At 36.9% G+C, this 15,014-nt stretch overlaps 1 pseudogene; it reads left to right on the top strand.

Annotated features, from left to right (window-relative positions):
* The first annotated feature begins 613 nt into the window (after window positions 1-613).
* Window positions 614-13,221, top strand: LOC108706359 (annotated as a pseudogene).
* The last annotated feature ends 1,793 nt before the right edge of the window (window positions 13,222-15,014 follow it).

Raw genomic sequence — 15,014 nt, 5'->3', positions numbered from 1 at the left:
GTAAAGAGAAGGAAAACTATAATCCTTTTATATTCATAGAATGTGCACGGTTGTGGTTGATTCATATTTCATTGTTGATTTCACCTGTTATTATAATGTACTAGAATTTAAATAAACCCTCATACAATGCACAGTTGGTACTTATCTGCACCTTTATTATGTTATCATAATATTAAAATCAGTGAGTTCCAATGATATTGCAGTTCAGATACTTACTACAAGTAAGTATAAGGATGGATGCACTTTATTACAGCATCTGGATTTTATTTAAATAAACCACTGTCACACAATGGGCACTACCTTGTAAAATGAGATTGAAAGACTGCTAGTTGTAGGTACTAGCCATAAATAATGTAGTTAAACTATTATTATTACTCTAAGGAACAACTTAATTTTGTTTGTATTTAACTGCCTCAAAAAATGTGATTTCTTTATTCAAAGTCAGTAACTATTTCATGCTTTCCTCTAAACAGGTCAACAACAAAGTTTGCACCTGAGGAAGGGGCTGTGACCCCGAAAGCTTGTGCACTCAATAAATCTGCAAATGAACTAAGGCATTGCCTGCATATTCTGGTGTGCTCTTTCCCACCTTGTACATTCCTCTAAACAGGGCCAGAGTATAACGCATATGTTGACTGGAGACGTTATCCCTATAATGGAACTTCTTTCTTCTATAAAGTCGCATGGTGTCCCAGAAGAGATTGATGTAAGCCTCAAAACGCACCTATTTGAAGATGCAGTCTAAAATTCTCTTTGCCTGTAACCTGCCAGCAGAAAGCCTTAGGTAGTCAGGTGTCTGCTATGACTTCTTTCATCCTCTGTAGGCCTGTCATTTTTATGAAGTTCAGTAAGTGCTTTCTTTCTCTCTCCCCTTCTGCTCTGTTTATGTCTGCAGTTGTATGCGTATTACATGTTAAATGCATTACAAGGTCAGTTTGCTACATATGATTCTACACTGTGCATTCAATCGGGAGAATTCTCTTAGAATCTGGCTCCAGCAACAGCAGTCAAATCACGCATTCACTGAAAAATACCTTTGCATCTTTAAAAAAGTGGCCAACTGGAGGACACAAACATGAGATACAACAATTTACAACTAGAAACAATGACCTGTTGCTTAACCAGATGCACACTACAGTTTGTATAGTGTTAAGGACAATAGATGGAGGGCCCTAAAATGTTGTAGTGTTCTTCCTCTACAGGCCTGTTAATAAATACAAACTTTTATCACATATTAAACATAGGTGGCTTATTCAAACAAGTGGTATATTGGATATGATTATTTTTTATTGTGCTTTCCATTGTACTCTTCAGATTATTTCAACTGTTCTTAATGATGATGACATTGGTGACAGTGGTTTTCTTACCAAGTAAATATAATGTTTTTTTTTTATTTCTTCCCAAAACATAATACAATTTAAAAGCTAAGGTTTTTAAAAGATAATACACCCATCATCTCTCTATATTTACAAATGCAAAATCTATTTATATTTTGTTTGGGTTTATCCTATTTCCCTTATTCATATTGAGGTATGGTTTCTCCCCTGGCTGTGCTGCTTCAATCATTATGCTTTTAATAGGCCCCCTGATATTACCAAACTAACTTCACCCTGTGGGGGGAAATGATTTTTCTAAATTACTAATTTCTCTAATTATATCGTGTGTACAATGATCAGGTTTTCTGCAACCAATTTTGTTACATCTTTTGCAAGATGGTGGGCAGATCGAGCAACATTTAATAACGTATGTGAATGCAAACTGTGGAAATCCATAATTTGCTGTGTGGGTGTCATAAAATATGCATGCTGAAATAAGCATACACCTTAAAGTGGGCAGAGGAACTCCTTGTCCTCTCACTTGTGTAGTGGTGGTGGTGCTGCTGTTGTCTACTGGAGATTTGCAATCCTGCTATAATCCTGCTTCAAATCTGTATGTTGGGGGTCTCCCTGACTGTGTGACCTGTAGAGTTCAGTATGTCTCCTTTCCACACCAGTTTGGAGGGTGACCGCATGCACAACAATGGCAGTTTCCAGGGGCTCAAATTTACCTAGTTAGTAAAAAAAAAAGGAGAGTTGTGAGTGCACTCCAAGTCCAAGTAAAAATGCAAAGTTGCAAAGGAAGTGCACCTGATCTGGCATGAATAGTTACAAACATACAAAAAAGAAAAAATTGATCAACGCACATTCCCTGGTCCCCTGTTTCACAAGTAGTTTTGTATCTAAGCAAATGGGTGTATTTTGCAAAACGAGTTTTTAGTTACAAAATCGTGATCATAACATTGATAAGCCACACTATAGAAGTGACTGCGCTCTGGGAGAGTGGTTTAATAGGCATCTTCTATCTCAGTGTACACCCCCACCTCAGGTGTATAGTAAATCAATTGAAATTGGAGTTACTGAGAGAAACAGCCAAGAATGCAGTGCTTGCTGCTAATTGTGCTTTATTGCCACGACATGTTTCGGGCTCAAGGCCCTTTATCAAGTGTTATTGATAAGCCACTATACCACATCAAGGCAATCCCCATATGGTAGTCCTAACTATTTACCTCTGCTCAAGTGTTTTTCTGGGTTGGCACCTCCCTGTTTTGGGGGGCCACATAAAAGGTAAATTCACAACAGCAGTGTAGCCCTATACTTAGCACATTATTAGACCCTACTGATGATGTATCCTGGTCTCAACAATCCACCTTTGTTATTGTGCCCAAGTGAATGTGCACCTCTCCTTTAAATGACACCAAGTTTTAAACCTGTTTGGGGGCAGATTGTGGACCCGCACCAGCAGTCTTGGGTCTTCCATGAGCAGCAACAAATTTTAGATCAAATTCCCTTTTGGATGCTTTTCCTTGTTATGTTCTTCAGATTTTATTATCTATAAATCTGTATGCTGCCTGCTGTCTTTCCCCAGTATAAAAATCAAGAACTGCAAATTTTTTAATATAGTACCTAAATATATTTACAAATAATTGTTTTAACCGCAAATTAATGCAATCATACCATGTAGTAAATAGCTGAAATAAGCATAAAGATATTGTCTTAAATAGCTTATAATGCTATTATCTTGGTGTCATGATTACCCTTACATTCTCACTTATGTCTGTTTTGGGCTCCTGTGGTTTTCTTGATGGTCCTCACTATTGTACGGAAGCAGCCTCAGCTTGAGAGCTTCTCTTCACAGCATGTTCACTTGTCTCAGTCTGCAATCTTGGATATCTAAATCACATTGAATATATTTATTGTTCATGGTTGCCAATAACAGTTTGCTCAGCAAATTCACATTTACCAGTTTTTTTTTTCCAGTTTGTTTCATTTACACATAGTAATGTTCATTGCAGCAGCTAACTTTGCACACATGTCTCTCTTTCCAGTGCACTGCTCTACACTATGCAATAGATAACAATCCAAAAGCAAGGGAGAGGGGAGGAAATGTACCTTTTGGATTGTCTTTCTTTTCAAGTGTTGATATACCAATGTTGTACCTTGGATTAAAGCTTTCAGTCGCAGTTTCACAAAATATCTATTGGTGAATCCCATACTTGGGCAATTTACTCCCTGTACTGGTTTTTCCACTTCAACAATTAAACGCTGCTGCTCATATGACGTATTTGATGCATTAATGTAAATTTGTTCTCTCCTTAATAAATTCCCTAAAACATAGTTTTACTGAACCACTAGGGAGGGTTCTAATGGCCATATTTGTTCCATGTCTTCACGTTTACCAACCAGTCTGTTTGCTCTCAAACAAAAATTCCCTCATTATGAGGGTGAAAATAAAGGTAATGCTGCTATCTTCCACTTTTTTCATATTCTGTAAGGGGGAAGGCTGCATTAGTCTTTGCAGAGACATGATTTATTATCTCTTCCCTTCAGACTCCTATGCTATTCTACTACTGTATACTGCTATTACAGATGCATGTAATCAGCATTTTCTACTTATTTGTGCTTGAACTGTACATGGATTTGGCTGAGATCTTCAACTAGCCATCAAATACAACTGAAGAAATATAAATTCCATTATATTCAACTGCTCCATCAAGCATAATCTGGTGTTACATTCTAAAAGTCCCCGAATTGCATCATTTGTTTTTACCAGTCAGACCTCCCACCAACTTTTCTTAGTCAGGACCACACTGCAAGTTGGTCTGGCCATACACAATAAGATCCGCTTGTTTGGCAAGGTCATCAAACTAGTGGATATTTGCTAATTTGACCACTCATGTGCAGGTCCCAATCGGGATGATTCAGTAATTTCTCCCCCAGGCCAATGATCAGATCATAACATAAGTCTTGCAGGCCCGTCGAGAGTGGACTGTATCAAAGTGTCGGGTGGTCCTCGAATTCTCAAAACTTTCTGATATCTGCCCAGATTTCATACTGAGGGGCCAAATCAGCTTAAATCTGCCTGTGTCTGGCCAACTTTAAAAAAAATGAAGACCGATTTCTGGATGCTATAGGTTTGTTCATTAGTGGTGTAGATTAGCACCCATTTTAGTATATCAGACCCTCATGCTATGCTGAATCCCCCAAATTGCTCACCATATTACAGACAGTTTACTGCTTCTTGCTTTTTTTTTTTGTTTTGTTTTTTTTACACTTTTACTCTGCTTCTGTGGAGCTATTCTACCACAAGTACAAGGGCTTAATAGCCCTTATCCCTACTACACTGAGCAGATCTGTACTACTACTAGAAATATTTTAGGGGTTTTATAATTTATTATTTTTGTTTACAAATATTTGAACAAAATATTGAAATATCATTCACAAGAATTGTAAAATCTGTACTTTTATTCCCTTCAAAGTGCGATCAGTTCACACATACAGACTGCTCTGGCAGCAGTGCAGAGAAAGTAAACAAGGCAAGTATTGGGTCTGGAAACCTGTTATCCAGAAAGCTGCAACTTACAGGAAGGTCATCATAAAGCCACATTTAAGCAAATTTTGATATTTTTAATTATTTGCTTTTTCTCTATAAAACAAACCAGTAACCATGCTATAATACAGTAAATCAATACTGATGGCCAAACAATATTATTGGGTTTATTTGATGTTTTTAGCAGACTTTACAGTATTGTGATCTGAATGACCTAAAAGCCCTTATATGAAAATCCCCAAACATGATAAACATGATGGTTTTTCATGATAGATGCCATGATGATAGATCACATATCTGTAAACTCTCTATGCACTAAATTATGGGAAGGCAGAATGAAACTTAGGGGCCAATTTATTAACTTCGAGTGAAGGAATAGAAGAAAAAAAACTTCGAATTTCGAAGTGTTTTTTTGGCTACTTCGACCATCGAATGGGCTACTTCGACCGACTACGACTTCGAATCGAAGGATTCGAACTAAAAATCGGTCGACTATTCGATAGTCGAAGTACTGTCTCTTTAAAAAAAACTTCGACCCCCTAGTTCACCACCTAAAAGCTACCGAACCCAATGTTAGCCTATGGGGAAGGTCCCCATAGGCTTGGCTAAGTTTTTTTGGTCAAAGGATAATTCTTCGATCGTTGGATTAAAATCCTTCGAATCGTTCGATTCGAAGGATGTAATCATTCGATCGAACGATTATTCCTTTGATGGTTCGATCGAACTATTTGCGCAAAATCCTTCGACTTCGATATTCGAAGTCGAAGGATTTTCATTCCCAGTCGAATATGGAGGGTTAATTAACCCTCAATATTTGACCCTTGATGAATTTGCCCCTTAGACTGTAAATTACTGCTATGGGAAAAGAAACTGTGAAATGTCTTGGATGATGCCACCCTCATTCTTCTTCTATAGTCTATAGTGCTTGGGCTTTTTAGTTTATTCAATGCCAGGAACTGTATATATCCAAATTGGAAACCCTATTCCTTTACAGTGCCAACTGAGTATTTATTTGCTTGTTTTGTAATTGTCTCAATGATGTTTGAGACAATTTATTTTATTTAATTTAGCTTTAACTTTTAATTATGCCCAATTCTGCATTGCACCTTTGTTTCATCTGAATAATTTTCTCAACGTATTTACTTATACTACTTGTGGATTTAATCAGAGAAACATGGCATCAGTTTTAGACTGAAAGAGGGGCTGAAGTCTGAAGGAAGATAAAAATAAAATTAAGCCTTGCTGAAAAGATGATGTTGTACTTACTTTTTATATTAACTAACACCATGTAATATCAAATGCCAAGTTTGGCTGTGCTCTGGTACTCACAATTCAAAATATCAGAACCCTCAGGCTTTTCTTTCTGTGTATGACCAGCTATGTACTTTGACAACACTTTGCCCTGAGCAATGGCAGACAGTCAGAGCCATGGGGGAACTGCTTTGAGACAGCGTTGGTTCCTGTGGTGCACAGATCAGTCAAGGCACATAAAGATTGTAAAATCTGCTGCCGTTGTCTTTGATCCAGAAGCATTGCCTTCCTTGTTTTCTTATTTATATTGCTTTTTTCACTGTGTTCTGTTGTTGGATGAGAAAAAACCCTACAATGCACCTGATTCCACCTTTCATTAGTCAGTGATTTAGTGCTTTATTTAGTGCTTTATATTAATACAGCTACAGTCTGAGGATTTTTTATCTGTGGAGCCTATTTTAGATGTTCTTGTTTGATTGGAAGATGGGAATTTTCTTCTTAGTCCCACACTTTGGTTTATATATTCTATCATAAACTCTGTTTTAAATAATAATAAGCTCTTTTTATTTTATTATTACCAAAACGAGAATTGCCCTTTTTGCATTATTTGTAGTGATACAGTAATGAGTTCTGTTGTATATACCAGTACAAAAAAAGTACCTTTAAACTTCCTTTGAAGAGGCTTCAGATAGGGTTTTTTTGCCTTCCTCTGGATCAACTAGCAGTTAGGCAGGTTAAAAAAAGTTAAATTGTTAAAAGGTGTGTCTTTTTTCAACCTAACTTACTATGTTACTATGTCATACATGTCCTGATCGGTGTGTGGTGTGAGATTACTCACATTGGACCGTTCTTTAAGAAATAAAACATCCAGTTGTTTGACCATGAACAAGATGGAAATCAGTGCTGCAGAACTCCCCTTAAAGGTTTGCTGATTTTTAAACCTGGTAATTGACTTCATCTAGGACAGGTGATTATGAAACAACCCTTCAGTTCTATAGTGTTGTGAATGGGGGGGGGGTGAAGTATCATTCCTATGGGGTTCATCTAGCTCTATATGATGGGCTCTTATTTCTTGGCCTTAACACAGGACTGACACTTTCAATATATTAATGCACATTATAAGTAACCTATATGTCATGTTGATGGTGTCAGTATTTCTTTAATAGGATCATAAAGAGCAATCATTGGATCTAATGACTCCTGCTAGATGGTTTCATCTCCACATTTAACCGTTGGCAAGAGACCCTGTGGGTTTAAGATATACTTTTTCTTTTTAGAAATGTTATTGCATTCATATATAGGCAATGGGGTAATATAACTCGTCAGTCCATAATACTGTTTATTCAATGCTTAAGGAGTTTTATACAACTTACACTACATGAAGTGGATAGAAGCCCCTCCATAAATTTACCCATTCCCCTTGACACATTCAATACATTTGTAACTTTTGTGCACTGACTATTCTACATTTTTTTTTTCAACTCAGCAGCCTCATGATGCTTTAAAAATTCCCATTTTAACATTCTGGTTGTAAGTCACCTTTTATAGCTGACCCTTACTGCTTATTGGTAGTCAGTCCATTATAACACTAATCCGTGTAGCTACCATTGTAATTGGGATTTAGGAAAACTCTGGCCTGATTTAAAACTGTATAACACTATAAAGTTAGTTTTCCATCATTCACAACTTATTTAAATACAGTAGAACAGCCATTTTACGTTTTTCAGGGTACCTGAAAAAAATTATGTAAAATCCGGGAAATGTGTTCAAGCTATTTTTTCTTTAAATACTGAAAGATTATAAGCACAGGAGTCTGTTTTACTTTGAGATACAATATTTACTGTGTTAATAACAAGGGTTAAGCATTGCAGCATTAATGTTACACTATGGGAGGCATGTGCCTCTCTATCAGTCACACACACAACCTAAAGCAATAAGTGATTGGTACAGGACTGTATAAGGGGCAGAATAATTGGAATTGACCATTTACAGGCAGAACCATGGCAAAATATATATCTGGTTAGTTTTTTAAATCTCTTTATTTCACAAATAATAAAATTCATAGAGGAAAAAAAGTAGTTCAGGACAACATTTTGATGCGAAATCCGGAAAAACATTACTTAAAAATCAGGGAAATGCACCCATTGAAATACATGATAAATCGGTGGGACCACAAATAAAAAATGTAAAATGCAGGGAAATTTAAAATAAGGGTACTTTAAATCGAGGTTTCACTATATTGAGTATTAAACATTTCGAAACATTTACAACATTTAGAAACTATTAATTGTGTTTATTCTGGTTGCTTAATTCATTTTTATATGGCTTTCTTCATAATAACTTGTTTAATTGCAGAATATATATAATGAAACATTAATACAGGCCAGTGCAAGATTGTCCCTGTAGTTAGAGCTTATAGTTGAAAGGGCTATTGATTTATATATGTAAATAATTATTATTAAAAGGTAGTTTATGATTTTTGGATTCTCTAAGTAAGAGAGATTTGAAACAATGTTGGGAAAAAAAAGCACACTAGATTTTGTCTTTTTAGCTATCTGTGCAAAGCCATTTCTCAAATAATTGTAATTCACAGAGTCACTTATTCAGTTCAGTTTAAGGAAAATCTGTACTGGTAATGCATACTGATAATCTCCCTTTTCTAATGTTTTAGTTCTTGAGGACACTGTGTCTCTTTCTGTCTCCAACAGAAAGGAAATGTGCCAGATTATGTCGCTCTGCATCTTCTTTCCAGTTTGAATTTGGCCTAATTGTTCAAGGACTGCTGAAGGTAAGTATTAAGAACAATCTGTGGGACTTTGGAGGATATATGTTGCATGTAGAGGCTCAGGAGACACAAGAGATGATTGTGCATATGTACCCTTACAACACCACTTCTATAAAATAGCTTTAATTCCTCTCCATAGGATGCAACAGGAAGTTTTGTGCTGCCATTTTTCCAAGTTATATATGTGCCATATCACTCACATTGATGTAGATATATTCACAGTGAAACAAATGCCTCTATGTCATGAGCACACATAATCAGAGGCGCTATATGAGGGCAGAGCTGGGAACTCTGTGGAAAGCCACTTCAGATGAGGAGATTGGGTTGGATTCAGTCATTCACAGTGATGAGACCTTCACTCCTAATCTGTAAGGAAAAACCCAGAATACAACTAATTTACACATTTTTGAAAATGTGAACAGGAATGTGAATTTTTTAAACTCAAATAAATGTAATAGACTTGAAAATTCTAATCTAATTCGAATATAATTCGATTCGAAATTTTAAAAATTCGATTAGAGTTTTTACTCTAAAAAAAATAGAATGTCAGGAAGCCTGCAAACAACTCAGAATTGAGACACATTTGTGAAAAACTTTTTAGAGCAGGTTTGTATTTTTTGAGGGTTTTTTTACTAATGCAGTTATACTGTACAGATTAAACATGAACTTTATTCTCAGGCTAAATAAGAAAAGTAAAGTAAGATTTCATATGAAATAAAACAGATGTATTTTTTTCTAAAGAGTAGTAACCTGTAGCAGTTTATCAAAAGGTTGCATTCATTGGTCTTACTGCGCCTAAGTAATTGTAATTGTCAAGTGGTTGCAGCTACTACTGGATCAAAATACCCCATAGTGGGAACATTTAAACACCACAAAACTGAGTGAATATTATCTACAGCTACACAGTACTGTCCTTACAGAATCAATGCAATATTCTTGCCAGCTTTATGTTAGGACAGCTGATATGGAGTTTGTTTGGTCAGACAATGTTCTTCCAAAGCTTTTTAAAGGTATACTTACTGACCACAGACGCCCATGCACATGACAATTTTAACTATGCATGCCCTTTAAGCCTTTGCTTCTGAACTGCATGAAAATAAACAGCCTTTCCTTCTTATCTTCAAAGCTAATCTGGTAGTACTTCTGTCTTGTTGATCACCACTGGTTGGCGCATACTTGGCCCTGTCATAGGAAGTGGCACAGGCAAACATGGCAACCACAACCCCACTGCACAGCTCTTCTTTTGGAGGTCCTGCCTGAGGGATAAGGGGTCTCTTTACAAGTGTTTTGTATGGGACACAGTGGGCTTAGAGAAGCATGAATAATTAACATTTCATGAGATTAGTTTTAATATCATATATTTTTTTTTCATGAGCAAAAGCTTTTCAAATCTGTAGTTCCTCTCCAAAGGTCTCCCACCCCTCCTTAACCTCAGTGCTGTGGATGCCCTAGATTGTCCCTTTTCCATACCTGTTTCTATAAGTAGAGTAGTTCAGCAGAATGACAGATGCCATCTAATCACAGAGATAGCTAGAATGTGTTAACTTTTTTTTTTGTCTTGAATTTTTTTAAAAAAAATCCAACCCAATAACTTGGCATCTTACAGGTCTATTTCCTAAGAATCAGTTGCTGGAGCAAGATGTATAGAAAGACAACTTTCATGTTTTAACTTTTCAGGTCTTCCAGCTGAAGCCAATCATTGCGAAGCACATTTCTGGCACAGTTTTTCCTTGTGTTTCATAGAAAGGTTTTAACCTTGATCAAAATACATTGAGGGTGGCACGTAGGTTCAAAGCTTTTAATAGATTGTTTCTGGCAAGTACAGCAATGTGTTCCGGAATTCTGAAATGTTCTTCAAAATAACCTTCCCTTTGCGTCTGCTTTTATTTAAGATTTGGGAAGTTATATAAGCTAGCAGTATTATTTCATCTTAAATATTTTTAGGGCAGTTAATATTTCTGTAAAAATTATATGGGCAATACTCAAAGGGGGTCATTTATTAAGAGAGGAGGGACAGAAAAGACTGTTCTGTGGTCTTTACAGTTCTGTAAATACAGAACTTTAATAGCTATGTTATAACTTTAATAGTACATCTCTTGTATCATGGCAGTGGATTTGCACCTGGAATGATCTGAATATGTACTTTAAAGAGAAGTAAAGGCATGGCAAAAGTTAGGCACCCCAAGTGATTGTATTTAGTTACCTGAAGAGAGATCCTCTTCCTGCTTTTTTCTTTCTTCTCGCGGCTGTGCATGCGTAGTAGAGCGAAAAGCCAAACTTTAATGAAAAAGCCGGTTAGTTTGTTTTACTGCGCATGCGCCTGCCCCAGGAAATTTAAAGAAAGAAGAAGGCGGAAGACAGCTCGCTGTAATAACCCTGGGTTGGTGCAGTTTTTTGCTGGTAGGTGCACTTGCCTGGGGTGTCAGGTAAGTAGATACAATCACTTGGGGGTTCCTAACGTTTGTCACCCCAAGTAAAAATGCCCTTCGTTCTCCTGTAATGTAGAAAACAGTTTGCCGGCCTCTAGTCTTTCACTAGAATCTTTTACTACAATCTTTTAAAGTATGGTGGACAAAATGGCAAAAAAAAATCATTTTGTGTAATTGCCTTTAGCTTTATTTTTCCTCCATAATGGAGGAAAGTTGCTGTGCTCTCAAAATAATTATCTATCTGCATTTTTCCAAATGTACTGAATAGAAAACTGAAAGCCGGTGTCTGTTTTGCCTTCAAATGTCTCCTTATTAGTTAGTTATTAGTTATTGAGCAATGAAGGGATGTTAAGTTAGGGGAGAGATGTGCAGGCAGGGAGAATCAAAGCAAACAAACTGTATGTAGAAGAATTGCATCTACCAACTTTCAGTTCAACTCCCACATAAGCAAATTGTGCTCTCATTGCCTCGGGCACCTATCCTTCGTGGCTTCAGTGACCTCAGGATATGCATGAAGGACATCTAAGTGTTCACACGAACAGTAGGACAGAAGAGGCAGGCGTAAACACTGCAAGTATTACAATCTACAGAAACCTTAATAGATTTTGAAAAGCTGCCCTTAGACTTACATTAGGTTGCTAACAAATCATCCGTGTTTATGTAAAGCAAGATGAAATTAAAGATGAGACGTTTTCACACTACCTAATCGGATTAAAAGGCTTTTGCATGTGTTGACTTTAAGGAATATATTTTTTAAATATTTTTTCTTCCAGACAAAAGGGCAAGAAACCTTTCAAATATACAGTATCCTACAGTATCCTGAAAACAGACCTGGACCTAGCAGCAGATGGAGATCTTTACACAATCATGTGTGAAGCCAGGGCTTCATTCATTCATTTTTGGCAGGTTGTTTTACACAAGCATGCAAGAGAGAGATGTACTGATGACATTTTAATATCTGAATGACAACAAATCTATGCTCAGCCCCACAATCACCACCATGAATATTTGGATTCATTTTGCTTTTGGTCATGTTTCTGTGTGAAGGATTCCCTCTATAACAATAGTTTAAATTGATATAGATATGGGTTGGAAATCTGCCTTTCTGTGTATTACTATCACTGAATACATGGGCATATTTTCAAATCAAAATGACTGAGCATATCTCTGCATGAAGGCCTCCAAGCAATCATGCTGTATGTATCAACACTGGATAGGTTATGATTACCCAGCACTGAATAGGTAGACCTCAAGTAACCAATCTTTGTGTAAAGTCAATGTATGATTCAGGCAGCTAAAATTAATGACTGGTCAGCAGAAACCATGTTTGGTCAGCCAGCCAGATGCACAAATGTTGTATAATTAATATATATACTATTTATAATATATAAAGTAATGTAGTGTTAATACTGTTATGATGTACTATAAACATTGTTGTATTATTGCAGTTATGAAACAAATGTGCGATTGTGTAAATATTTGACTTTTGTGAAGTCTTATTAAGAATGATGTAACTTGTGGGTAGGACGCACAGGGCACTTTGAAGGGCTTTGCAAACCTTGTTTTTAAGTGCCCCTAACATGTGACTAAGGCACCCAAAACTGGCTGGGTATTGGTGTACAGCTATTATCGAATGCCACAAGACATCATGATACATAAAACACATTTGAATCCTGTTGCCTAATATCAAACCCAGACTCGTATTGCTAATGTACCCTGTGATTACCCTGCCCAAACCTTTTGATTTGTGCATTTATCTTTACAATATTAACTAAATATGTGCGTTGTCCCTTGGAAAAATCCATAGTACAGTTCCATGGGATTTGTTACACAAATGTTTCATTTAAAGTGATGCCTGTGTTTCAGCTGTGTTTGGTAAAGCTGTGTTAAAAACTCCAGTGAATTGTGTCTGAGCAGTTTGTATATTGTGTCTGAGCAGTTTGTATAGAGCATAGTGTATTTTCTGTTTTGGGCAATGACAAACTGAATGTTTGAGCCCCTGGTAAGTTGCGGATGTCAACAGCCAAAATGCTGTATAATTTCCCACTGTGGAAGTGACTGGGTATTTTCACAATCATTTAAGTAATCTACTCACAATGATTTCCATTGCAGGCAACAGCAAGACATTTTGGCTGTTTTTATGCCCATGATTTTAACAGGGTGGCAAAACACTTCCATGTGTTCTTCCCCCTTAAAGCACATATTCCTGTGCAGTTGTAAGCTGCTTATGTAAATGGAAAGTATTGTGCCTTTTCTTTAATAATGTGTAGTAAGCTTCTTGTGCACTACTCCCACTGCAAATACATCAATGACATATTCTTCGCAAAAGCAGCAGTCTGAGGAAGATGTTCTCATTAAATGTTCTCATTTATCTCCAAGCTGGCCTCATGCTGTCCATTGACTTTGATAGTGCTTTCCAACTGCATTCATATTCTGAATATGAAAATATTGGGTTCAATGGAGTTTAGCTGGCCTGCCAGGAGATCTCATGTGGAGCCCTGGTCCTTCTCAACCGCAGCCTTAAATATAACCTAGAATATTTATGACTGTCTCATTTACTTGATATGGGAGTCGGCCCTGGATGTCATGTTCTTTGGTGGACCCACAGATCACTTTGTTAGATGCACAGTTGGTCATGGCTTAGAGACCCATTATAGTTACACCACAGTGTGCACTGGCAAAAATAATATGAATGCAAGTTATACACTAAATGGCAGTGTGTTGGGAGTCTCCTTAACTGAGAAGGACCATGGGGTTTTTTGTAGATAACAAGTTGTCTAATTCTGGGCAGTGTCATTCTGTGGCTATTAAAGCAAATAAAGTTCTGTCTTGCATAAAAAAGGGCATTAACTCAAGGGATGAAAACATAATTATGCCTCTTTATAAGTTCCTGGTAAGGCCTCATCTGGAGTATGCAGTGCAGTTTTGGACTCTAGTCCTTAAGAGGGATATAAATGAACTGGAGAGAGTGCAGAGACGTTATGAGGGTAGACTTTCACGGTTGTGGTTGTTTTCTCTGTAGAAAAAAAAAAAGCTTGCGAGGGGACATTATTGCACTTTACAAGTACATTAGAGGACATTATAGACAAATAGCAGGGAACCATTTTACCCATAAAGAGGATCACTAGACCAGAGGCCACCCCTTTAGACTAGAAGAAAAAAACTTTCATTTGAAGCAACGTAGGGGGTTCTTCACAGTCAGGACAGTGAGGTTGTGGAATGCACTGCCGGGTGATGTTGTGATGGCTGATCCAGTTAATGCCTTTAAGAATGGCTTGGATGATTTTTTCGACAGACATAATATCAAAGGCTATTATTATCTGTAGTTAGTATAGAGATGGGCAGGTCTGGACTGAAAATTAAAATAGCCCCCACCAGCCCACTAAATACTGACTTTCTATGGCACCTTATAGCAGCCCCTTTGGCATTTGCCAGAACCCACAGACCTAGTCCGGGCCTGGAGATGGGCATATATAATTTCTGTGAAAGTAGGGAGGGGTATGTGTATGGATGCTGTGTTTTCATTTGGAGGGGTTTAACTTGATGGACTTTGTCTTTTTTCAACCCAATTTAACTATGTAACTAGTAAAAATTACAAAAAGAGACAACACCCAGTCATTCTATGTTTAATGTATGTCTTCTTTATAATATATTTTTGTATACATACATGCATTAAACACTTT

This window comes from Xenopus laevis, chromosome 1S, assembly GCF_017654675.1.
Source record: "Xenopus laevis strain J_2021 chromosome 1S, Xenopus_laevis_v10.1, whole genome shotgun sequence".
Classification (NCBI taxonomy): Eukaryota; Metazoa; Chordata; class Amphibia; order Anura; family Pipidae; genus Xenopus; species Xenopus laevis.
The sequence above is the reverse complement of the archived record's forward strand: the minus strand, read 5'-3'. Positions and strand labels throughout refer to the sequence as shown.